The 27243-nt window shown below is 45.5% G+C and overlaps 1 pseudogene; it reads left to right on the top strand.

The window, feature by feature from the left end:
* Positions 1-93: 93 nt before the first annotated feature.
* On the top strand, positions 94-8903 carry LOC144769332 (protocadherin alpha-8 pseudogene; annotated as a pseudogene).
* The last annotated feature ends 18340 nt before the right edge of the window (positions 8904-27243 follow it).

The following is a 27243-nucleotide window of genomic DNA, read 5'->3' on the forward strand; positions in this document are numbered from 1 at the left end:
GAAATGCACGATTGAGCCTCGCTGAAACTCTGCATTAGGTGTAGAAGAGTAGCCTATATTTACCTTGCCGAGTTTGCCTGCTCTTCCCGAGGAATGGTGGTCCCGTGTGGAATCTTCTTGTGGAAATGTCCCCGGCGGTGCCTCGCTCTCCTCCTCCTGCTGTCCCTCTGGGACCTCGCGCTTGGACAGCTCCGGTACGCCGTCTCCGAGGAGGTGGAGCTGGGGACGTTTGTGGGAGACATCGCTAAGGACATGGGTCACGATCTGGTGCTTCTGAACTCCCGGGGACTGAAGCTCGTGTCAGGCGCCTCGAAGCCGCCCTTCCAGGTGAATATGGACAGCGGTCTATTACTGACAGACGCCCGCATTGACAGGGAGGAGGTGTGCGCGCAGAGCCCCGGCTGCAAACTCCTTGCAGAAATAGTCATTGATAACCCCCTGGAAATGCACCGCCTGGAGGTAGAGATTCTTGACGTGAATGATAACGCCCCCTCCTTTGTGGACAATGAAATCACGCTGAGCATCTTTGAGTCGGCTTCACCGGGGTCTCGGTTCCCGGTACAGAGAGCCGTGGACCCCGACTCTGGAACCAATGCTCTTAAGGGATACACGTTAAGCGCCAATCCTAATTTTGAGCTGCACGTGATGTCCGATTCTGATAAAAGGAAGTCTCCACAGCTTGTTTTGAAAAATGTTTTAGACCGAGAGGACGTGTTCCTGCATAATCTAATGTTAACTGCCTTTGACGGAGGAGAACCGAGGAGATCTGGAACTCTCCAAATTAACATACTGGTCCAGGACGCCAATGATAACGCCCCCTTGTTTGATCAACTCATTTATCGCGTACAATTGTCAGAGATTGTGCCAATTGGGACAACTGTGGCGCAGCTGCGCGCCACAGATCACGATGAAGGTCCCAATGCTGACGTCATGTACTATTTTAGCAAACCTGTCTCTGAAGTTGTGAAGAGAACATTCAATTTAGATGCAGACAGTGGTGTGATAACTGTGCAAGGTGAGATCGACTTTGAAGAAGCCAGAGAGTTTGAGCTCTCCGTAGAAGCTGTAGACAAAGGTCCATTTGCTGTTCCTGGCCAATGCAAGGTTGAGGTGGAGATTCTTGATGTTAACGATAACACTCCGAGTATAACCATAACTTCTCAGACGCTCTCTGTTCCAGAAGATACCAAACCTGGGGCAGTGATCGCCCTCTTGATTGTTTCAGACGAAGATTCGGGTGAGAACGGGAACACATCCTGCTCTCTGCCACCTGGGCTCCCATTTGTCCTTGAGAACACGTTCAACAATCACCACTCTTTGGTGCTGAGGGGTTCACTCGATCGTGAGTCTACGGAGCACTACGATGTCACCCTCACAGCTGTGGATGGAGGGTCACCTCCACTGTCCGCCTCCACAGTCATCAGTGTGCGAGTGTCTGACGTGAACGATAACAGTCCGAAGTTCACACAACCCTCATACTCGCTTCACCTCGTGGAGAACAATGTCCCCGGGGCTCAGGTGTTCGACATTTCTGCCACTGATCCTGATCTTAAGGAAAACGGACACCTTACATATTCCCTCGTGGGAGACATGGCACGTGGTGGTTTAGTCTCTGTAAATTCAGGGAATGGTAAAATCTATGCCATGAAATCCTTTGATTATGAAGAAACAAAACATTTTAGGTTTCTCGTGGAGGCAACAGACGCAGGCGTTCCACCCCTCAGCAGTAATGTGTCTGTGGACGTCTTTATACTCGACCAAAATGACAACGCCCCAGAGATCTTACCTTCTCATCATCAGACGCACTCTCTTGGTGGAGAAGTCATCCCTCGATCCGTTGAGGCTGGTTATCTGGTGTCCAAAATCAGAGCTGTCGATGCAGATAGCGGGTACAATGCCTGGTTACTTTATCAAACAGGGCCTTCCAGAGAGAGTTCACTTTTCAAGGTTGGACTCTACACAGGAGAGGTTAGGACATCACGGCCTATTAGAGACAGCGATGATGCCAATTACAGGTTCATTGTTGTTGTGAAGGATCATGGAGAACCTGCCCTTTCCTGCACAGTCACTGTCACAATCTCTTTATTGAATAGCAATGAAGAAATCCACACAGAGTTTAGAAAAGAGCCAGAAACCGAGCATTCTATTTCAGATATAAATCTGTATTTGGTTATTTGCATCGCAGTCATCTCTTTTATGTTTTTGGTTTTTGTTATCATTTTTGTGGCTCTAAGAATATACAGAGCAAACAGCCTTGAAGGCTACAATCAAAAACAATATACAGCTGCACTGGGAAGCCTGTGTTACTTTGAAAACAGCTATAACGTGTGTCTGAGGAATTCTGGGAATGGTACGTTGGATATTAATGGGGTGTATCCAGTGCTACCAAAAGAGAGCACCAACGAGATGAACAGATTTCCAGTGCCACAGGACAAACCACAAAATGTAGATGAACTGCTAATGATTGGCGAAGATCAGGTAGGTCAATCTTAGTATTCGCTGTACATGTCTCCCAGATAATTATAACAGAACAGATAATGAATGGTTAACGTGTGGCGCAAATACATGTTGCATGCTTTACCAGTCTGTGGTTTAAGACTCACTTTTAAGACTGCAAAAATTATTTTATAAGGCCTTGGAAGAAGTGTACAAGAAAATACAATATGTTGTTACTTATAATGCAGTTCAGGGTGATCTAAGCTTGGTCATTCGGGGGCTCATTACTTTGTCTTTTTAATCTGGCATCCTTGATGGTTGAAGGTAGGACAACAGAAGGCATTATTGTACTATCCTAATTAGTTCAACGATATGAGTGTTCATGTATGGGGGGATATAACCATTCGGAACATAAAGCACAAATCACATTTGTTACTTAAGCTGCACTTTTTAACTACCTATCAGTTGAGAAAGGTACTCTGGTATTAAAAGTAAGAGCCGTTTATTGGGATAGATGGCACAATAACTGGTTACTTTGTAAATCGGAGTCAATTTAAGAATACTTCCTTTACCAATCAATCAATCAATCAGACATGTGTAAAGCGCTACTCACCTGTGAGGGTCTCAAGGTGCTGGAGGGAGAGGGGAAGACGCAGCTACTGATCGAACAGCCAGGTTTTGAGGAGTCTCCTGAAGGTCAGCAGGTCCTGGGTCTGCCGCAAGTGGATGGAGATGGTATTCCATGTCTTGGCAGCGAGGTGGGATAATGATCTGCTGCCGGTGGTCGTGCGGTGGATGCTTGGGACGGTGGCGAGGGCGAGGTCAGTGGAGCGAAGCTGACGGTTCAGGGCGTAGAAGGAGAGTTGTTCATTGAGGTAGGTTGGTCCGGCATTGTGGAGAGCCTTGTGAGCGTGGGTGAGGACTTTGAAAGTGATCCTCTTGTTGACTGGGAGCCAGTGCAGGTCTCTCAGGTGGGCGGTGATGTGGCAGTGGCAAGGGAGTCCGAGGATGAGGCGTGCGGAGGCGTTCTGTATTCGTTGGAGTTATTTCTGGAGTTTGGTTCCCGCATAGAGGGTGTTGGTGTAGTCCAGTCTGCTGCTGACGAGGGCTTGGCTGACCGTCTTTCTGGTTTCAGTGGGGATCCATCTGTAGATTTTGCGGAACATGCAGAGGGCATTGAAGCAGGAGGAAGAGACAGCGTTGACTTGCTGGTTTTAAAATACACAGCAGTTATTAGAGCACCACATCTATTAGAAGAAGTCATGGGACTACTAACTGGTCTATTGTTATTGTGAAAGATCATGGAGAGGTAGTTTTTAGAAGGCAGTTATGTGGATTAAAACACTCCCTGCCATACACTATCATGATATTGAAAGTCACCAAGGAGTTCTTTGACTATATATAGGGAGGAAGCTGTAGTCTGAGTTCCTTTATAAGGTCATGGAACTACAAGATGACTTGAGATATTCTTTAAATGTATAGCATGAGAACGCTATTCCTTATAATACGTGCTAATACCATCAACCCCCCCCACCCCACCAACTCCTTAAGTTCTTGACATCTTGCACTTTGATGTTCATTGCAGAGAGGAGGAATAAAAACAGAATCTCTACCGTATAATTAAACAAACTAAAGCAGTTAGTGGTTCTTGGAAAAATATATTAGAATCTGTATAATGAAACTCATGTCAAAAATGCTGTTGGTCAGATTGTGTAGAAATATCTTATCTGTATCACATGTAGTGTAAAAAAAATACATGTCGCTCGTTTCTACAGAATTTTTTTATTTTTTGAATAAAAGTCAGAAGAAAAAGTCAGTTCTTCCTTTTTTTGTTTAAAATGCAGTTATAATTATGCTCCAGTTATGCTCTGTGACATATCTTTCACATTAGCTACTTGCTCTGTCAAAAGGCATTGTGGTTTCTTAACTCAGCTGTAACAACTTATTACTGTTGAGCAGCTACTTCACTTTTTTATTACAGTCAACTAGAGACGTCACAAGTCACCTGTAATAGGAAACCGACAGACAGACGTTTTAAAAGGGATTGCAGTCTCCCATGTCTTATATAATCGCCATGCCCACATCAAAGAGCCATACGGAAATCAACTTAGAGTTTATAAAAGAGTGAGAAACAAAGCATTCTATATTGCCTTAATAACAACCAAAATCATTGTACTGTTGCATTTAGAATTGCGTTTTACCTCAAAAGCATGTACAAAACATGTTAGAGCAACTCTTGCAATGGCACTTTGAATGTTAATAGTAATCAGAAAACAATACAAGTGAGATGCATGGGTAGACAGTTGGAGGGTACAAGCAAAAGAACATCTATGACCTGCTAATGATTGTTGAACATCAAGACAGCCAGAGTATGAAAGGCAACAGGTACAGAGTGTGCAAAAATCTGTACAAGGTCATACAGGGAGTATTTCATTATCATATGATGGCATTTTGTTGCAAATGTGAAGAGCTTTGGCAGCGTAAAGCCAGTTGCCCTGCTCTTGTGGAATATTCATTGTTAACAAAAATGAGTGTCATATTCTCTTTTCATCAATGCATGTGCAGAACAATGGGATCTCTGAAGCCATAGGAATTCAGGTTAATACCGCAAAGGTGTTCCCTTCATGGTGTTAAAGATGTTGTTTATTTCTCAAAGACTGGTCTAAGCTGTGAGGAAAGCAGTGGGGTGAGATGTGTGCATGATCTGCACATTTGTTTCATTGTCTGAAATGCTGCCTTAGGTCAAAGAACAGGGGAAGAAAAAATAATGTTTCAATGAAAAGCTTAGGGAAAGTTCGAAGTGTCTGACTAGATTTTAACCATTAGCTTTCTGAAATCACTATTTTGATGATTTATTTCTGTATTTAATTCGGAAATTTGTTAAAAAGACAACTTTTGGAATGCTTTCCCCATTCAAAGTCATTTTCTTGGAATACCAAATATTTTCTAATTTCTACTAATTACTACAGAACATAATGTTGATATTCCACTCCGATCTTTTTGATAAGCAATAGCTACATTCATGCAACTTACCTAGCTGACATACATACTGATTTTGAAGCTTACATATAATCTTTTAACCAGGGGACTTGGACACCACATGGGACTGTATTGACATGAAACACATGTAGACATTCAAATACTGATGCATACCAATTAGAAACCTGCTACTCTTGTATCTGTGCACATCAAAAATCTGTATATTTCTCCATATGTATGAATTTAAACACATGCTTTTCAAACAGCTTTCATCCTGGAAGCAAGCTTTCATGTGGTAAGAATTTTCATAGCTTCTTTCTTAGGGCCCGATTAATATGGTGAGGAGATACCACCAACAGGCTGCGGTGGCGGTCTCTCCACCATCGTAACCAACTTCACTGCCTGCCATAGTATAATGGCAGGTGGATATATGGTGGTCTTAAAGACCGACCACCACACATCCGACTTGTTCCTTGATCCCACCGGTGTAGCGGAAGGGCTCATAGTCCCTACAATGGTGGCGGTGTCTACCAGGCACTGCCGTAGGGATTATGATGTCCCTTTCCACCTGCCTGTTCATGGCGGTTAACCCACCACGAACAGGCAGGTGGAAAGGTATTTTGGGAACCCGTTGTAGGCCCCTCTTATCCCCTGGCCCTCAGACGGGGGGGGCAACCATGGCGCCCCCCTACATATTCCTGCACAATATGGCAGGCACCGCATGGTGCCTGCCAGGTAGTACAGGGATATGTAAATTGTCCTTTTTTTTGCCTTGCGGCAGGTGCTGTAGCCAGCAGCACCCGCCACAATGCAAAACATAGGAAAAATGACCGCCTCATTGGCGGTCGCATCTTAAATTGTACTATGGGACAAGTCACCTTGTAGACGGGCGGTCCCAAATACGAAATAATGGCGGATGGACTGAAGTTCGTCTACCATAGTAATCCGCCCTTAATTCTTAATACTTAATCAAAATGTATTTCTTTATACTGAATTGGGTTGGCTTCTCACGGGGTCCATACAGACACAATGACCAGGCCAATCCCTGTGGCAGGTACTACAACCTCCTTTTAAGTATTCACACAAATATTCACTCAATTGGTATTTCCACTGAATGCAGTGAAAGTCCTGCTATTGCAGGATCACAGTTTCACCTCAAAGGTAGGACAATGGTCTGGGCATGAAGCTCGTGCCAGTCGAAACATAAACAATTCAGCCTCATTACTTACTTGCGATATAGATAAGGATTTTCAACCATTTTGCCTCTCTCCCTTCCCCTAGTCCAATTTAGATGACACATATGCTACCTTTGTTGCGTACATTTATAATGTGATGGAGCAATATATTATAAGTCTCTTAATGCATCTTTGGTCTCTTAATGCATTTGCCACACAGACCATTGGCTGTCTGTGGAAAAGCATGTGAGATTTTGTATTATAGCAGTGATTCACAAACATAAACAACCATAAAGCACTACCCTATTGGTGCCACAGGCTGAAGTTAAGTGTCCCATGGTGTCTTATATCACAGGACAAGAACTCACTTTGGCATTTAGGGTAAAAGCAAAATGCGGGGAGGCAGAACACAACAATTCTATATGACATAAGTGGTATAATGATTTTCAGCCAGAGTTAATATAATATATAATAATAGGTTCAGAAAGAACCTCAAAAGCTAGCTTTTTTAGATTTTTTCAGATATTCAGTGCTGCAAGGTTCATGCTGAAAGCTCGGTATTTCATTTTTTGGTGCCATATAGATGATCTCACTTGGATTCTAAAACCAACTGCACGATTTTTGTTTAGGGTGGCTGAGGTGGTGTTTCATCTAGTTGAAGTTCAGAAAAGCTAGGTTTAAATTCAAGAGTGCTACTCCTTTGAATCCCAAAATCATGCTTTTTAAGATTGAAATGTCCCTTGAATGGCTCTGGAGAGCATGTACCTTTTCCTATCCCTTTACCTATATCAAGTGGCTGTTAAATTCGTGATATTTCTCCGAAGGTTTTTGATTTTTACCTTTGTGAACTTCACAATTATAGATGTTCAACGAAAGCCATCTGTGTAAAAAGATTGACACTTCAGAATGTGGCTTTCAAGTCGAAGGGCACCCAAAGTGAACCCCTCCTTTGGAGAGTGACTTTTGTCTTATCAGCTGAGATAGACTGGCAACTGTGGCAGTATTAATTTTCAGTGCAAGGAAGAAGCCCTTTTTGCCTTTCTCCTTTGCAAAAGATATTGCTACTTGCCTCACATTTTAAAAGGTATGCAAGTCTCACTCAATTGGATACTTCTTATCATCCCTGTGGGAAATGGATGGAAAGTAATCTGACTATGCATATGTGGGGTAGGGAGAAGGTACTGTGTGGGCTTAACTGTCTGGATTTGGAAGCCTTCACACAATAGAGGGCTTACAGCGAAGCAGCTTAACATGAGCTGCAGGCCTTTGTTGATTCCTGAACCTTCCCCCGTAGATGTTACCATAGCTGATCTCTGGTGGCAGGATGAATACCTGTTCCTTCGTCTATGTTGCGAGTGAGTTTTGGGATCTTCCTGTAACACTAGTCATTTTTAAGTAGCTATGCAGAAGTGGGGATTCCACAGCCTTCCGTTTGAAGTGTAGCCTTCTATTTCCTGTTAACTCCACAGTAGCGGCTGGTATGCTGTTGGAATGGTGGAGCAGTGGGGTGGGGAAGGGGGCAAAGAAAATAGTTTAAAATATTTTAAGAAAAGAACTTACCTGCTGCATCGTGTTCGCTGAAACGCTGCTCTTCTGCTTCTTTCACGCGGCAGGCAGAGTCTCCCAGCTTTCCAGTGGCAAATCTTGATGCTGCTTTCATGCAGGAGAGCAGAGGCAGGATAGGCCTGAGCGCCGAGGATTTTAAACCGCTGGCCAAGCCACATGCGCACTGAAGGCAGTGCTCACCACTCCCCCTCCTGACTTACCCCATGATGGCCTCACCCCCATGTCTCAATAAATGGGGGGGGAAAAAAGGATAATAAACTAGTTTTTTCATTTTATTTTTCAAAACTTGAGCTTGGCGGGATGGGTAACACTCCTACGCCACAGTGGGGGAGCCACCACTGCAACTCCACCCCCTCTTCTTGTTGCACTTCCATGAGAGAGAATGTGACTGGACTAGTCTGAATCCAATAAGAAAAATACATGGAACTGTTTGAAACCCATCCCGGAGATGGGCTATGAAAATCATATCAGCATCAACAAGCTCTGATTAAGTCCCATAAAATTGGAACATCACAAGAATGGCTTGGCCAAATTAAGAATAAATAATAATCAGTTGTTCTGTCGCTGGTTCTAAGGATTCCAATGACATGGGGTAGGAGTTGCATAGCGTTGTAACTGAGAATCCAACTGTGGGCCACAGACAAGATCCTTGATTGTTCTCTTCCTTTCCAGGTTGGCAACAAACCTGAACAAGACCCATGTGAGGAGAGCTGTAGGCTACCAGGAGAAGAGAAAGTTGACTTCTAGGGAAACAGGATATCTGGTCTGCATCCCCTGTGGAGAGCTACCTTGTACAGATATACCTTCTGCTGGTAGCTACTGGCTATGCAAGGGACTTAGGTTATGGTACTATCTGGAACTTCCAGTAATATGGGCAAAAAAGGGAATTAAGCCCTCAGGGTGGATTTGCTGCTTAGTTCTGAAAGAAAACTCCACAAGAATTTTTTTGGGAATGTATCTAATCCTCCCTTACCATCATTATTACTCTCCAATAAAATGTCGGTTATAAAGCAGTACTGTGTTAATCTGTACCATTAGCAAGGACACCCAAAACTCCCAATCAAGGTAATACTTTAGATGCTCCATACCTCTGCAGTGCTTTTCCAGTGTGCCTGCATTATCACTGCATCAAAATTACACATCTTGTAAGTTCAAAGTCTGTGCAGCTATAATATATTAGACCATGTTATGGCTCTCACACTTTCTCTTCTAAATCACATCTTTCCTCTGTGTTCAGTAATGAATGTATTTTTGCATTTGCATTTCATGTTCTTTGCAGAAACACTAGTCTCTGAGGTTACTTCCACATTTTTCTCTCATACCAGACAGTGCAACCCGGGTGTCTGTGAAAAGACCCATTGTCTGCTCACGTTATGCTTGGAACCTGCCCATTGGTTAGTTTATTGTCACTCATTTCCTTGCATCCTTTTTATTTGTCAGCTTGTATGGGCATTACTTCTTCTTGTGTAATTACTTGTATCCTCTCACTGCTTACTTTTCAGGCACATCTTTTTTTTATTTGGTTAAGCAGAGAGTGCATTTGCTTGTCAGCATCTCCCTCGTGTACTTCTTTTCTCCTTTCTGTTTTCGATGTTGCTCTTTTGCCCTTATGCTTCTCCTTCTCCCTCACCTGCTCTGTGCTGACACTATGCACTTCTCCCCGTACTGGTTTCTCATCCATGTGCTTCCCCCCCCCAAATCCATGTTCCTCTCTCAAGCACTTGTGCTTCTCCCCCCCGAGGTCTACGTGCCCCTCTTTCACTTGTGTTGCAAACCCACAACCTCTGTGTTGTTTCCACTTGCTACACCATTTATGTTGCTTTATCTTCCCAAGCATTCTGTGTTGCTTCCTTCCCCACTGATGATTCCCCCTCCTGTGGTCTCTGTGTTTCTCTCCGCCACCCTTACCCTCCATTTTGTTATCTCCGCTTGTGCCCTCTGTGTTTCTTCCCCTAACAGGCACCCTTCATCTTTCTTTCCCCCACCCGCATTGTTTGTGTTGCTTCCTCCAACTACTTTTGGCAACAAAAAAATGCTTTTGTTTTAGCATTTTTTTTTATGTATCGATCCAAATTGGATCCGAAAATGAAAGCACCTGCCTTATTTTGTAGAGAACGTATGCATTGTGCGCTCACCTACAAAATTATGTGGCTGTGTTCTAGCACCTTTTTATTGATTTTTCTTTTGACATGCTACACAGCATCAGGAATGCTATACAGCATTGCCCAAACACGAAGCCCATTGGCTTTGCTAATGATATGTACGTTTATAAATAAGCGCGTGTGGCCTGTGAAAGGTGGTGTTTACTAACTATAATTTACAATGGTGGCTGCTAGGGAAAAGTAGTGGTGAACCAAGAGGGTTAAAAAAAAAGCTCACCTACCTGAGTACAGCCACCTCCTCTCCTTCATCCTCCCTCTATTCCTGTCTCCCTGCAGCACACAGGCTCTCAGACTCTCCTAAGCCAATCACGACGCTCCATTCACCAGCATGACAGCAGCATCGAGATTGGTCTGAGCGGCCTGGTTCGGCACTCAGACAGGGAATGGGAGCCTGTGCATGTTCTCCGCCCAGCTGTACAATGCAGTCAGGTGTAGAAATACTAAGTGTGCATGTCTGTGAAACGTTTCTATGAAGGAGATTAGGAGAGCGATTCTAGTGATTTAACAGAAATATCATATTGCAATAAGCAGTTCTGTACTACTTTATGTTATGAGGTTGCCTCTGAAGTTGAAATTGCATGTTCTTATCTATGCAGCTTTGTAATGGAAACCTGCTTGGGTAGTGACACAAATTGCCGGGGAAGATTTCTTTTTAATAATGAATGACTACTGAGATTGAAGCATGTATGTTGCAGTGACATTTCATAGAATCAACATTTCTGCTAAATCTCACCACAGAAGGATATTGCTGTGTACACAAAGTCACTGAATGGTGTCTTTTAAAATAAAAGTCAAGAAGGATCTGAAATTAACAGGCATCATTCTTAACATTAAACAAAAAATATGCATGTTGGGACTTAATATCAAAGGCATTCTTATAACTTCGTAAGGGAGCCATGCAGTGCTTAATGCCTCTTTCCAATCAATCCTAATCCTCGTGCCCTCCCCAACATGAAGGGTGGATGAGTATTTGGCCAAAAATTTGGAGGGCTTTATTACGATGTTAGGCGGACTTGCGTCCGCCTGACACCATCGGGGATATGGGTCCAACTGACCTCTGGTCGGCGGCCCTGACCGCTGAATTATGATCGCATTCAGGGATAAACAGGGGGGCACCATAGTTGCCACCATGGCCCCTTAGCCAAGGCCGCAGGAAGAAGGGGGCCCTGCTTGAGGCCCCCAAACTTGCTTTCCAACAGGCTTTCTATGTCGGGAAGCCCGGCATGGAAAGCCTGCCAGAAACCGAGCATCGTATTCTGGACGGCGTATAGGGATTACATGCCTGTTTCAACTGGCAGTCTGAGGCCATTGGTAGCCAGCCAGAATGCCCAGCCAATTTCAAAACCGACAGCCTCCATTGTAATGAGGATGTTGCTTTTGAAACCGCAATGAGTCTCCGAAATCCTCCAAACTGTCTTGGAAGGCTTTCCGAGCTTCTTCGTAATCAGCCCCTGAGTTGTAAATATTGGGAGGCAGAAATATGAGAAAATCAAAATTGTGACACAAAGAAATCATGATGCAAAAATATTGTCAAGAATATTGTTTATTCAGGTAAGTAATATCGTTGCTAAGAATATCACTGTTCTAAATATCATTCTCAATAATATAATTATAAAGAATATAATTTGTTTAAAGTAATTTAATGTGTTTCAGTTTATATATTGATGTTATGTGTTAGTATTGTTTTTTTAATTGTTATCAAGGGCCTCATTATGATGGCAGTCAGACGAGCGTTTGACCATCATCGCGATGGACAGGTGGAAAAACGTTGGCAGTCCCGCCGCCCCATTTTGCCATCTGCATGGCAGTCATAGAATACCCTTTTCTACTGCAGCTTCTGTTGCTGCCCGGAAGCCTATTCCTGTCCGGCCTGCCGCTGGTCTAACACTACCTTTGGATCCATTCCCCAGCAGATACTTTGATTTAATCAGGATCTGCGATCTCGCTCATGCGAGCAACCCAGATTCACTTCCCTGGAGACGTCCAACTACGGCGCCCTTTCACCATATCACAATAGTCATCCAGGAAGACGCTTCCCCGCTTCCTCACCACGGATCTACCTTTCATATCCACGTAGCCTCCAGCACATTGAAAACCAGACAAACTTGTCCTGAAAACGATCCCAATTGTTGAGGATCGAAACGCCGTTGACTCCGCAGCACAATCCTAGGCGCATCTTCTACCTTGGCTCAATACAAATCACAAATTAACCTATACAGTCACTTCAATTTTTTATCATTCTTGAGCCACCCACTGTATAATATTTTCACTATTGTTCACTTTGCGCCGCTCACGCTGTTCACTTTGTCACTTGCGTCGCCACGTTCTTTACTTGTACATACTTGAGCACCAAGTGCAATCTGGTTGTCATAAGATTTCTCTCATACAGTGCTGCTATAACTGTATAAATATGACCTTACATAATTTTTGTTGAAATATAAGATGAATAACAATCTTAACTCAATTGAATAGAAGTCTCCTTTATTTCTGCACTTGTAATGCTTGCTGCATACATGCTTAATTGTCTACAAAAATATTACCTGTTGGGATATTGTATATATTTCTACCTTTCTACCCCAATCCCGACTTGGTTTATGGGTCACACTCCTGTAACTTTTTACCGGAAAAGAGCCACCGCACAAGCCCCAGGAGAAAAGGACACTTTTCAAACACCAGTGCACCGTGTGCCAGGCACACAGTGCATGGATGTATGACGGGGCAATATTTGTGTCCCCTGGCCACTTAGCAGTGGCCCACGGGTGACGGGCACTGGTTGCAGCCACCAAAGTCCCTTTCTGACAGCTTTTTCATGGTGGTGGAACTGCCATGAAAAGGTAATAGACATCCTAATCCCTATAGCAATGTCTGCACAGTCACTGCCTTCATTGTAGGAATTAGTGTCCAACCTCTGCCCTAATGGGCTCCTTGAGCCTGTCGAAGGAGGTGGTCTGCTCCCCAGGCCGCTGCGATCCGACCGTCCGCATCAAAATGCGGTGTTTGGACCAATGGCTTGGATGTTGTTGGAACAGGAACCGATGGCCTGTTGGTGGTGGTCCCACCAATATCAAAATGCGGCCCTACTTTTTTAAAATCTAGTTTGTAATTTTAAGTGATTTCTAATTTTTTATTTAATTGTTAATACTATTTTATAGTTCTGTAGTGGGTTGTTGGGTTTATAGGGGGATAGGGTGAAAAGTTAAGTAATAATTATTAAGTAATTACCAAATTTTTAAGTAAGTATGTGATTAATAATAATTATACATATTATAGTATATTGATTTATTTAAACATATATTTTAGGTATGGGTTGCTACATTTGTAGGGGTATAGGGTGAAAAGTGAATTCGGAAATAACAGTGAATATATTATTAAATATTGAATTGATTATGAATTATGTAAATTGGGTCATAATATATTTTAGGAGCGGGCTGCACTTTATGAGATTTCATGGACCAAACCTTGTGGAAAAGCAGCTACTTTGGATAACCTTTTCTACCACTGCTTTGGCGTTAGTCGCCTCTAAACCACTCTAAGATTATCAAATAAAGAGGCAGGCACTGGAAATTGGAAAGCAGGAAACAGAGTTTAATTCTCTCCGGAGCAGAACACGTCAGATCGGACAAAATGGGGTATCTTCTCGAGGTGCTCTAACCGCATCTCTGAGGCCTGGCCTCTTATACACAGGTTTATTGCTTTATTACATACAACACATTCTTGGCAATGCTTTGATGTTCGGAAAGACATCCTCGGAATCCCCGCTCCAGGCCCATTCCCACACATATCTACAGTAGAAGTCCCCACCCCAATCTCAGCATGTGATGGGTATCGCGCAGCTGGACATTCCGCTGGGAACAGAAATGTGTGTGATCGGTCGGATCTTATGGTGTGAAGACATTGATTAATCTCAGCCCCTTTGAAGAGAGGCGAGTTTCTACTGTAGGGGGCAATAAACTGCATCCGCAAGGCTAGGTGATGGCCTGGGACCAGCTCGGACAATCGGGCAAAGGGGAAGGGGGTTATCAAAGGGCCCGTTTGCGTGAAAGAGATGAAAGGGTATGTGGGTTCCGCACGGGATGTGGCTCCGGGGCTGGGTCGCGCTGCAGCTACTTTATGGCTCCAACATGTGTTTGGGGTTGCCAGCAAGCGGGGGATGATCGCAAGGTCGGGGAGACGTGCAGGCGATCGGTAATGTTACAAGAGTGGCCATAGTCTTAAAATGGCTGCCATTTACGTGCTCGCAAAAGGCCTAAATGGGATAAGATGGCGCTGGTAATGTTCACTTCGTAATTCAATATTCAACAACCTCACACTCCCAGAAGCTCTCTTTTCACTCTAAAATCATCTGATCATTTCTTCAACCCTATTCTCACGACCTAGCCAAAGTGTTCATATAAATCTGTTACGTTAATGGACCAATTTAACTGGCTTATCTCTTCCTCTTGGATTTCCCTGGTCTCTCAGAACATAGACTAAGTTTCTCTGCTTCTAAAAAATTAATTCCTTGCAAATCGTGATGATGTCAACAAATTCTGTCCAGATTTAGTTCACTTCTTCCTCACCAAAGTCCTATAGAGATACTTGGGCAATCAGTTATACAGTCCCCAGCAAAATATCCCCTTGAACAACTTTCAATCAGGACTTAGAGCTGATTTTAGTAATAAAGCAGTTATTCTGCAGATAACACTTTAAGATGGGAGATTGTACTAAATCTGTTGCAATCTGAATGCAAATATGCGACATATGCCACATGTAGTGCTCTGCAACAGGTGTCTTAGACCTCTATTCTGCTTTATGATGGTTCAACACTATGGGCAGATTTAACACAAAACACTGCAACTAGTATGTTAGCTACATTATCATCCTGAAACCTGACACTAAGCCCCTATGGTATCTTAAAATGCTGTCTGTAACTTATTAAATAAACAACTTTATTAATTTTTTCCATATCCATGGTTCGGGTGGGCGATAAGTTCTGCTCCACAGACGGAGTTCGCGTAGGTTTTCCCACTCTACATTATGCTTGTAATGCCGAGTTCCTACAAAACTCGGCCAACCACTGTGTGTCAGAGTTTTTTCGCATACGCGGTTCCCCAATGGCAGTTGGTAAACACTTGCGAGAATTGGCGTCCCCGGGCGTGATTTTCCGGCACTGAAATGGCACCCAGCAGGGTTTTTCAATCTAGGTGGTCATAACCTCTGCGATAAAACTTTAGCTCGAATAGAAAATCTACTCTAGGGGCAGTAAAGAAAGAGCACCCTGTGGCACACCGTGTCGTGCCTTTCTGCTGATTTTGCAGCATAAAACAAGCTCCCTGTGCTAAAAATCATTGTGACATGCCTATCCCACCCGCTCGTGGGACTCAGCGAAATCTCACCGAGTTCTCATGTATCTTTGTGTAATTCTGCGGATTGAAACTCAACAAGTTCCCCCCACCCCTATGGGACAGAGTTTGTAAACATAATAAATATGTACAGAGAGGTAATAGGAAGACTTTCTATGACTCTGCTCCTACTTGTGGCCCTGATCTTCATCATGACACTGGCCTTATGACTCCACCCCTTTTCTGCCCCACTCCCAATTTGGGTAGTAGAAATCTTTTTTTCTTTTTCCTTTTTTTAGAACTTCTTGCAGAAATGCCCTTGTCCTCCTGGCTTCAGAGAGAAAATTTGTATATTCATATCAGCCTACTCATCAGAGGAGTAACAGTGTAGTGGCAGATATTCAAAGGCAAAGAGATGCGATTTTGTTGTGCATGACCTTAAGACTGCCTTTGGTGGCCTCGGCTATGTCATGGGGGCTCCAATCCATGCCAGAGGAGCATCAGAGCCTGAATCTGGAGTAACCAGAAGATGAGACCGGGCAGCAGAAGCGGATGTGCCTGGATCTAAGAGCAAGGGGCGCCGTCTGGGTGGGAGCAGCAGACCTTTTCGCTGAACCTCATTATGAATTGCTCAGAATTCAGGGAGCGAGACATCAGGGCCAAAAGTAATGATTCTTACTGGTATCTCCACCCTGAAATCCAGGTATATGATTTCGGCCCAAATGGGCACAGCATGCGTACACAAGAACACTGCGTTTTACAACATGTGGTTGCCAGAATGCTAGATTCCAGTCTCATTTCTCTTAACGCCTTCGCTGTGGGGGTTATTCCCCCGCTGTGCTAGGGGGGAGGGGGGCACGCACAGCGCCCCCATGCTCATGACGAGCTCAGCTCGTCATGAGCTACGGCGCTCCGGTGCTCATGACGAGCTGAGCTCGTCACAGGTGTATTGACTCCCGTGGAACGCTCAGCACAGCGGGGGAATTCTCCCCGCACATGAGCGTTCCACGGGCCATGACGAGCTGAGCTCGTCATGCGCACCGGAGCGCCGTGGCTCATGACGAGCTCAGCTCGTCATGAGCATGGAAGAGGTTAAGCGTTTCCAGCTGGTAGGGCAGGTGTTTGTTTACTAGGTGAGGAAATCCATCTGGGAGCACTGGCCCTGTTATTACCATAGGAGTAAAATCTAAGTGCAGGGACATGGGCCACTCAGATGGTCTCCCCCTTGGGTCCCACTCTTGCAGGCTGGTAATAAAGACCCATCCACTCTGCTGCGAGGACGATCGTAACCAAGTCCTGAGCACAGCGTCAATCATGGACTCGGGGGAGCCTGACCTGCAGGTAAAGAACTTCCAGAACAAACTGATCTTCCTCTAAAAATGAAAAATCTCTTTGTAGATTCATACTCTCCCAAGTTTTATCAGATGTATGCATCGTTATATTATGCAAAATAAGAACTGTTTAATATTTATTAGGTGAAGAGGGAGTGGGGTAACATAAAGGTGCAGACCACTCTCCTGAGAGAGTTAGTTATTCGCAGAAAGCCCAGATTACATGGATCACACTGGTGACTCAGCAGATGTGCATTGACACCCGGGCAAAACTGCACTAGCATCAACATGAGTAAGAAGACATGTGTGCTAAATAATGCAAGAAGGACGTGGAAAAAAATGCAACTAAACATTTTACAAGTCAATGAATACAAATACCTTTCCAAAATGGTATGTAATCCAGATTCAAAAACCTGCAAACCTCATTCCAATGGCGGGCCTTCAGTTGTAATAATAAATGAAGAAATCAAACGAGAACCCGACCACACTATCGAGTGTCATATGCAAGCCCTTAATGCATCTAAGGGAAGAGGCCTGTTGACCCAAAGGTGTTCTCTCCCTTACCAGTATAGAGGCATGTCCTCCTAAAAGGTAGGACCGCGACATTCAAAATTATTAGAAAACTACGTTTTTTTTTAAAGCTGTACCGCTTGCAGGTCGTGCTTTTGAATGCCATGTGAACATCAAAACATCAAACCTAATGACATTGTCAATGCTTGTTTGCAGAGCAGCACCATGGAGCTGGCGCAGAGAACGGCATCTAAAAATTAAAGCTGCAGAACAAAACTGTTTGCTTGATTTCTGTAGCATACAATGTTTAAGTCCGTTTTTCAGTTCTTGGGTCCTAGTGCCACCTGGCTGCTCGCGAGTAACTGCAGATGTCAACATCCCCTATGTATTCCAATGCAGTCAGAAAGACACACCGAAAAACAGATGGAACATGGTGAGGCGGAAAAGAATCTGTGGGAAGATCTAAGATGCGATTGCCAATATTTCATTATCTAGCCAAATGCTGAAGGTTGTGGAGCAAAAGAAGCCAATGGCTGAAAGAGGCTGGTATAAAGTCATTTAAAGTATAGAACCCATGCGTTCGCCATGAATGGCGTAAATAAAACGAATTGCGTTGTGTGCACTGCATCACCAAATGCGAAGCAGTGCCGCAACGAAATTCGTTTTATTTATTTATATGTTTACTTACCTGTTAAACTCTGTAATCCATACACTACTACCCCCCACCCTGCCCCTCCCCCTCCCCACGTCACCGCCCAGCCGGTACTCCCACTACCAGCCACGGCTGAAAGAATAATTTTCTCTCTGGATTTCCCTTCTCTTTTTGAAACTCAGGAGCAGCAACATTATTGTGGTGTCACCAGGGCTTTAAGTGGAAGCGTTTTCAATATTATATACAGCCCATAGTTGCTGCTTATTTATCTCATGCAACTAACAACCAGTGACAAAGCCAATAGTCCTGACTTGTTGTAGGTATGATGTTACTTTTTGTATCATATATCTGGATGCAATGACAGAAAAAGCAAAATACTAGTCGGGCGGCACCCTATGCTAAACCCATTTGTAGCTTACGTGTTTTACGCCACGTCCTTATTTACATCAGCCACGCCCCTTTAAGAGACCCCCCAGATTTTTCATCCCAATTAAAGTCCTGCGTAAGCACCAAACATGAAAAATACAATCTGGCACCCGAAAAAGTAAGCTATGGTCAGGGCTCGAGTCAGGGTACCACGCAGGTGGACGGCGACCCCCCACTTATTTTACCAGGAGCTCTATAACTGGAGCAAATGGAGTAATACCTTCGCTCTTCGGCCTCTCTGGGGCGAGATCAGAACCCATTCAAAATGCTGCTCACGTGCTGGCTTCTCTGATGCAATCACATCTAATGGGTGAGCGAGGGGAGGCAATGAGTCTGATGGTGCAAGCCACCTTTCGTGACGTCACTTCCTGTCGTGACGTCAGCTTCCCCCCACTTCTCTTTTTAGGACTTGTGCCCTGGCTATGGTTAACAATAACCTCCTGCATCCATAAATCAAAAGAACACATTAATTCAGAGAAGGGGAATCAGATTCATAGATGAAGTGCCAAGTTAAAGTCCAACTTCTTTACAACAAGGGGTGGTGATGGACAGAGTCTCTGAATTAAGCAGAGTACTCTCACCCAGTCAAGAGATCAGGGCTAGATCCAACACCGTTTTTTAGCACATTGCACCATCCCAGTTTCAGAACCTGGCTGTATGCAAATTAGTCTGTCCCTGGCCCAGTGCATCATGGGAACAGGGCAGACCAGACTACAAAAGCCAATTCTTACACTGGGAAGGAAACAAGCTTCCGGGGACCGGTTTCTGGCATTACAGCCGTCTTCGGCCCGGCTTGCTTGAATCCTGATGGTGCAATGAGCAAGGGACTCACATCTGAGTATACCCTTCCACGCTTAGGGTGGACAAAATTATTTACAACAAGGGGTGGTGATGGACAGAGTCTCTGAATTAAGCAGAGTACTCTCACCCAGTCAAGAGATCAGGGCTAGATCCAACACCGTTTTTTAGCTCATTGCACCATCCCAGTTTCAGAACCTGGCTGTATGCAAATTAGTCTGTCCCTGGCCCAGTGCATCATGGGAACAGGGCAGACCAGACTACAAAAGCCAATTCTTACACTGGGAAGGAAACAAGCTTCCGGGGACCGGTTTCTGGCATTACAGCCGTCTTCGGCCCGGCTTGCTTGAATCCTGATGGTGCAATGAGCAAAGGACTCACATCTGAGTATACCCTTCCACGCTTAGGGTGGACAAAATTATTTACAACAAGGGGTGGTGATGGACAGAGTCTCTGAATTAAGCAGAGTACTCTCACCCAGTCAAGAGATCAGGGCTAGATCCAACACCGTTTTTTAGCTCATTGCACCATCCCAGTTTCAGAACCTGGCTGTATGCAAATTAGTCTGTCCCTGGCCCAGTGCATCATGGGAACAGGGCAGACCAGACTACAAAAGCCAATTCTTACACTGGGAAGGAAACAAGCTTCCGGGGACCGGTTTCTGGCATTACAGCCGTCTTTGGCCCGGCTTGCTTGAATCCTGATGGTGCAATGAGCAAGGGACTCACATCTGAGTATACCCTTCCACGCTTAGGGTGGACAAAATTATTTACAACAAGGGGTGGTGATGGACAGAGTCTCTGAATTAAGCAGAGTACTCTCACCCAGTCAAGAGATCAGGGCTAGATCCAACACCGTTTTTTAGCTCATTGCACCATCCCAGTTTCAGAACCTGGCTGTATGCAAATTAGTCTGTCCCTGGCCCAGTGCATCATGGGAACAGGGCAGACCAGACTACAAAAGCCAATTCTTACACTGGGAAGGAAACAAGCTTCCGGGGACCGGTTTCTGGCATTACAGCCGTCTTCGGCCCGGCTTGCTTGAATCCTGATGGTACAATGAGCAAGGGACTCACATCTGAGTATACCCTTCCACGCTTAGGGTGGACAAAATTATTTACAACAAGGGGTGGTGATGGACAGAGTCTCTGAATTAAGCAGAGTACTCTCACCCAGTCAAGAGATCAGGGCTAGATCCAACACCGTTTTTTAGCTCATTGCACCATCCCAGTTTCAGAACCTGGCTGTATGCAAATTAGTCTGTCCCTGGCCCAGTGCATCATGGGAACAGGGCAGACCAGACTACAAAAGCCAATTCTTACACTGGGAAGGAAACAAGCTTCCGGGGACCGGTTTCTGGCATTACAGCCGTCTTCGGCCCGGCTTGCTTGAATCCTGATGGTGCAATGAGCAAGGGACTCACATCTGAGTATACCCTTCCACGCTTAGGGTGAACAAAATTATTTACAACAAGGGGTGGTGATGGACAGAGTCTCTGAATTAAGCAGAGTACTCTCACCCAGTCAAGAGATCAGGGCTAGATCCAACACCGTTTTTTAGCTCATTGCACCATCCCAGTTTCAGAACCTGGCTGTATGCAAATTAGTCTGTCCCTGGCCCAGTGCATCATGGGAACAGGGCAGACCAGACTACAAAAGCCAATTCTTACACTGGGAAGGAAACAAGCTTCCGGGGACCGGTTTCTGGCATTACAGCCGTCTTCGGCCCGGCTTGCTTGAATCCTGATGGTGCAATGAGCAAGGGACTCACATCTGAGTATACCCTTCCACGCTTAGGGTGGACAAAATTATTTACAACAAGGGGTGGTGATGGACAGAGTCTCTGAATTAAGCAGAATACTCTCACCCAGTCAAAAGATCAGGGCTAGATCCATCACCACCCCTTGTTGTAAATAATTTTGTCCACCCTAAGCGTGGAAGGTGTGCGGGCACAGCAGCGCGTCAGGCGTCACTAGGGTTGGTGTCACCCGGTGCAGGTAACTCATGGTGTCACCCCCTCACAACTTACTGGATGGACTATCTCATCCTCTGCCTGCACCATCTCTCCCTTAGCCTGCACCATCTCACCCTCTGCCTGCACCATCTCCCCTCTGCCTGCACCATCTCCCCTCTGCCTGCACCATCTCTCCCTCTGCCTGAACCATCTCTCCCTCTGCCTGAACCATCTCCCCTCTACCTGCACCATCTCTCCCTCTGCCTGCACCATCTCTCCCTCTGCCTCCACAATCTCCCCCCTGCCTGCATCATCTCCCCTCTGCCCGCACCATCTCCCTCTCTGCCTGCACCATCTCCCCCTCTGCCTGCACCATCTCCCCTCTGCCTGCACCATCTCACCATCTCCTGCACCATCTCCCCTCTGCCTGCACCATCTCCCCCTCTGCCTGCACCATCTCCCCCTCTGCCTGCACCATCTCTCCCTCTGCCTGCACCATCTCTCCCTCTGCCTGCACCATCTCTCCCTCTGCCTGCACCATCACCCCTCCGCCTGCACCATCCCACCCTCTGCCTGCACCATCTCACCCTCTGCCTGCACCATCTCCCCTCCGCCTGCACCATCTCACCCTCTGCCTGCACAATCTCAACTCTGCCTGCACCATCTCACCCTCTGCCTGCACCATTTCACCTTCACCATCTACCTGCACCATCTCCCCTCTGCCTGCACCATCTCACCCTCTGAATGCACCATCTTCCCTCTGCCTGCACCAACTCACCCTCTGCCTGCACCATCTCGCAGCGCACATATATGCAAATGTTTGCGCAGACGCACGTTGTACGTGACACGCCCCAGGTGTCTACGTAAACCTGCGGGTCCTGTATCAGGTCACGTGCTTGACTCTGTGTCCCTTATACAGAGAGTCAGAATAATTCAGAAATGTGCCCCATCTTCCCGGTGTCTCTTTCTATCTCTCCCGTACCGGGATCTTTTATACCAGTAATTTGATTTTGATTGTTTTTTTCCTTGGCCATCCAGGCCAGGAAATTACCCATTTTCTCACCCTCTTCATATACCTGGCAATTGCTGGCCCGACTATTAAGAATTTCCTTACCCTGAAAGAAATCTTTCAAAGGTTCTTACTTTTACTGCCATAAATGCAAAGCGCTAGAAGACTGCTTGGTCAAAGGTTTACACTATGCCTCGCCAGCCGAACTTGGCTAACTATACTGCTGTTTGCTTTTGTTCTCTTGTACCCTGCAGAATTGGGCTCGGTTCACCCACTTGGCCTCCGTGTCCCAGGCTGCCATCTTTTGATTCACCCTTTCTCCCGAAGTGAATCCAAAAGTGACATAAAATGTTCCTTTCCAGGTCTCAAATGATTGTTCACACCCACCCATCTCTTATTGTCTTTAGAAAAGCCATAATGCAACTATTCCCTTAATAATACGTTACTAAAACTCCTCCTGCATCCAACTGTTAAACCTTCTTCCTGTTCTAGTGCCTGGATGCGATATATTACTTTAGTGCTGCTATATAGATATAAAAATATAAATGGAAATGTAAGTGGAATTAAAATCAGTTTAGTTATATCTGAGATTTCCACAGATGCTAAGAAGACCATAAGCCTCGTAGTTTCTTTAAAATCCCAAATGTTGGCATTATTTATTCATTCTTATGCACATACTGAATTAATGGATACAACTAATCTGTACCTGCGAGCGGAATCGGTAAAGTATTTATTTATTCAAAGGTGAATGCCTTTTGGAAAGGCTTTCGAAACTGAGCGCCTGCTTGGTTTATTTTGGCATTTTACGTCTCATAGCGGTCGCTTTTTGAAAGAACAAAACATTACTCATAACTCATTACAGATGGTGTCACCCCCGTGTGAGGGTGTCACCCGGTGCGGTCCGCACCCCCGCACCCCCCTAGTGACGCCCGCTATATTACGAGCTGGTGGTTGAGAACCCCCTAGAAATGCATCGGCTGGAAGTAGAGATTCTCGATGTAAATGACAATGCCCCGCGTTTTATTGAAAACGAAGACATTATCAGCATCCCAGAGTCGGCAGCGCCCAGGACTAGGTTCCCACTACCGATGGCTCTGGATTTAGATATTGGTGTTAACGCTCTCCAGGGTTACACCCTGAGCCCCAACTCCCACTTCGAGCTTAAAACGAACACAAACTCAGAGGGGCGCACATCTGCGGAGCTGAGTTTAACGCGCGCCTTAGACCGGGAGGCGCAGCCCCTCCATGAGCTTGTGGTGACAGCCTTTGACGGCGGGGATCCCAAAAGAACGGGATCGGCCTGCATAGTAATTACTGTTATTGATGCAAACGATAATGCACCGACGTTTGCTCGCTCGGTTTATCATGCTCAATTATTGGAGGATGCGCCTATAGGGACCACTGTCATGAAGCTCAATGCCACAGACGCGGATGAAGGGAAGAATGCGGAAGTGAGGTTCTCGTTTGGCAAACACGTCCATAGAAATATTCTAACTGTTTCCATATAGATGAGACAAGCGGCGTGATAACACTGCAATCACACGTTGATTTTGAATCCAATAGAGTGTATATGTTCTCAGTACAAGCTTTAGATAAAGGGCCTCTGCCCATGGCAGGACTCTGCGAGGTTGTTGTGAAAATAATCGACATTAACGACAACCCTCCGGTCATTTCGATCACTTCCCTGTCCTCGTCTGTCCCAGAGGATGCGAAGCCTTGGACAGTGATCGCCCTCCTGACGGTGTCAGACCGAGACTCGGGGGACAACGGGCAGGTGGTGTACAGTGTGCCCTCGTCGCTCCCGTTCCAGTTACTAAACCCTTTCAACAACCATTATTCTTTGATTTTAAAAGACCCTCTGGACCGTGAAACCGCCGAGGAGTACAACGTCACCATCAGGGCCACGGACAGGGGCTCTCCGGCTCTGTCCACCAGCACTGCCCTGACCGTGCGAGCTGCGGACGTCAACGACAACACCTCGGCCTTCTCACGAGCCTCTTACTCCGTGTTTGTTAAGGAGAACAATGTCCCAGGGATCCACATATTTACAGTATCCGCCACCGACGCGGACCTGAAGGAAAGCAGATACCTGACCCATTCCCTGGCAGCAAACACAACAATCCACAGCTTTGTCTCCATAAACTCCGAAAACGGCAAAATCTACGCCCTGAAGTCGTTTGATTATGAAGAAATCATGCGGCTTCAGTTCCACGTGCAGGCCAAGGATTCGGGGGTCCCCTTCCTCAGCAGCAAGGTGTGCGTGGAGGTGTTCATTTTAGAACAAAATGACAACGCCCGCTCCATCCTATCCCCCCACCCGCAGAAAGATGATTTCGGCGCACACTCGATCCCTCCTTCTGCGGACGGCGGATACCTCGTGACAAAGATCCGAGCAGTGGACGGGGACAGCGGGTACAATGCCTGGCTGAGTTATCACATTGTTCAACCGAACGGTCCATCCTTCTTTAACGTGGGGCTCCACACAGGTGAGGTGAGAACCTCCCGTGGGATCAAAGAACTCGAGGGGAGTCAGCAGAGTGTGTCTGTCATCGTGAGGGATCATGGGAAACCCGCCCTTTCCAGCACAGTCTCCCTTAGTATCACTGTCCTGAACGCCACCAATGATGTCCGTAAGCAATTCAGAGAGAACCCGGAAAGCGGACACAGCAGCCCAGAGCTTAACCTCTACCTGGTCATCTCGATCGCAGTCATTTCCTTTGTTTTCCTGCTGACTGTTATCATCTTTGTGGCTTTGAGGATCCATAAAGCCAGTGCGGACAAAGCTGAATACGGACAGCCTCCGTGTCCGAACCAGAGCTGGTTTTACACCCAGAGCAACAGCTACAAGGTGTGCAGGGTTGGATTGGGAATGAAAATCGGCCCGGGCACACACAAAAAAAAATCGGCCCACATTTGCATAAACACTCCTCATATCACTGCGTTGGTGTAATCTTATAAAAAAACTTTAGGAGGGGGGCGGTAAAAAAATGCATGCGTTAGTTTAGACTGGTGAAACAAGTAAGGCCACTTCTGCTCAGGCCCCCGCCCCCCACTCAGTATGTGCACACATTAATGGGCCGGCCCGAGAGACAAAGGGAGTGACACCTCTGCCTGGTGCTAAACAGAGGTAATGAGCGCCCATCTGCAACTAGAAAGGCCACTCAGACACCCCCTGGGCCGCTGACTGTATCAGAAGAACAGAGACAGCGCCCAAATAGCCCCCCAGACTGCTAAAAAAAACAGCCCACAGCAGCCCTTGGACACCGGCCCCTCAGGCAATGCCCGAAGGCCCGCGTTATCAATCCGACGCTGAAGGTGTGTGTGGGGGACCCGTGTAACAGCATCCTACTGTTCCACAGCGCATGTCCGCAGCAGCCGGACGGGAGCGGGGGCAACGTGACGTCACTAGAGGGAAAGATGCAGCAGAGCATCGATGATTTGTTAATGATCGGAGACAACCAGGTAAGAAAAATATGTGTTTTTATTTTTTTTGCAGAGTTTTATATAGCGCAAACTAGACCCGAACCGAATCAGGTATCAGAGCGCTTTACATAGCACCAGTTACGTTACATGAGGACACACATTCATTTTAGGCACGGGGAGATTAAGTGATTTGCCCAGAATCACAGGAGGTTTTTGGCGTCGTTGCCGACTCAAACCCAGATCCCCAGGTCCGAGGTCGATCGCCCTAGCCGTTATATACTCTGCACAAGCGCCCTGGCCTTTCTGTGACCGTAGACAAAAGGCACCCAGCTGAAGGTGGCAGGACTTTGTTAGTAGCTTCTGCTTTGCCTATGGACATCCACAATTGATCACACTTTCGATGTTTGTTTTGGTTTGCCCGATTGAGTGTTTTTGAGCCATTATATAATGTTGATGCTCAGAGGCGTGCCAGTTCCTCGTGAGATGATACAGTGTTCTGGGACAGATGGCAGGGTTAGCAGTCTCAGTCACAAGAAGCCTGTTGTTAACTTCACTAGGCTGTTTGCTGTGTGTGTTAACTTCACTGCACACTCTTCTCTAGCACTGAATTCTTCTGAAAGTGAGGTTGCCTGCCAGAAACTATAATTATTTATTAATATCGTTTGGGCATTGGGGCGGTATTTAGGGTCTGTTATAACATGAGTGACATACCAGGTTAAATACAGGTTTGCCAGTTCATATTTTTTTTCTGCTGATTTGGTAAAATTGCGAATGTAGCTATTCATGTATTTTCACTCCTTCGTGTAGTAATATGTTCAGTAGAGTATAACACAGTAGCTCACAGTTGGGAAATAGATATTGTTTTGCTAAAATGGCGAAGTATTAGTGATGGCGATGTATTAATTAGGTATCTACCTCTCTTGGTGCTTACATTGATCTCTAGGAACACTGAATTCTATATTCAACATTATCGATCACTGTTCAGTTTGCTTATGTTTTTTCTCTGTACGTTTAAGCCGTTTTGACAGTTTCTTAATGATCTTAGTTGTTAGCTCTGAATATTGTTTTGCAGACAATGGGGCTCTTAGAGAGAATGTTGGCTTGTTCAATATGGGAGAAAGCAGATTTGAAATGATTAGAAACAGGGGAAAGGAATTTGAAGACTGATCTCTTTTCATAGGATAGTCATTTAAAATAATGATGACAGGATGCGGTGGGACTATAGATCTGAGATTGAATTAATAGAGCACTGAAGACTGCAACCCAGTCAAGAGAGATGGAGTGTTTCTGGTGATCAGCCTGTAAGCCATTGTTCTAAGTCAATTTGCTTGATGTTTATGCTCCCAACGAGACATTTGCCACTGAATGGAATGAGTGATGGGGTTTTATCCTATGATTGCTGTCAGAGTAAAAATGTATGCAGGTAAGCGTTAACAAAATGAAGTAGGACAACTGCATGTGGCTGTCAAACTCCCCTCAATGCCATATGGCAAGTGCAACGGC

The sequence above is a fragment of the Lissotriton helveticus genome, chromosome 7 (assembly GCF_964261635.1).
Source record: "Lissotriton helveticus chromosome 7, aLisHel1.1, whole genome shotgun sequence".
Lineage (NCBI taxonomy): Eukaryota > Metazoa > Chordata > Amphibia > Caudata > Salamandridae > Lissotriton > Lissotriton helveticus.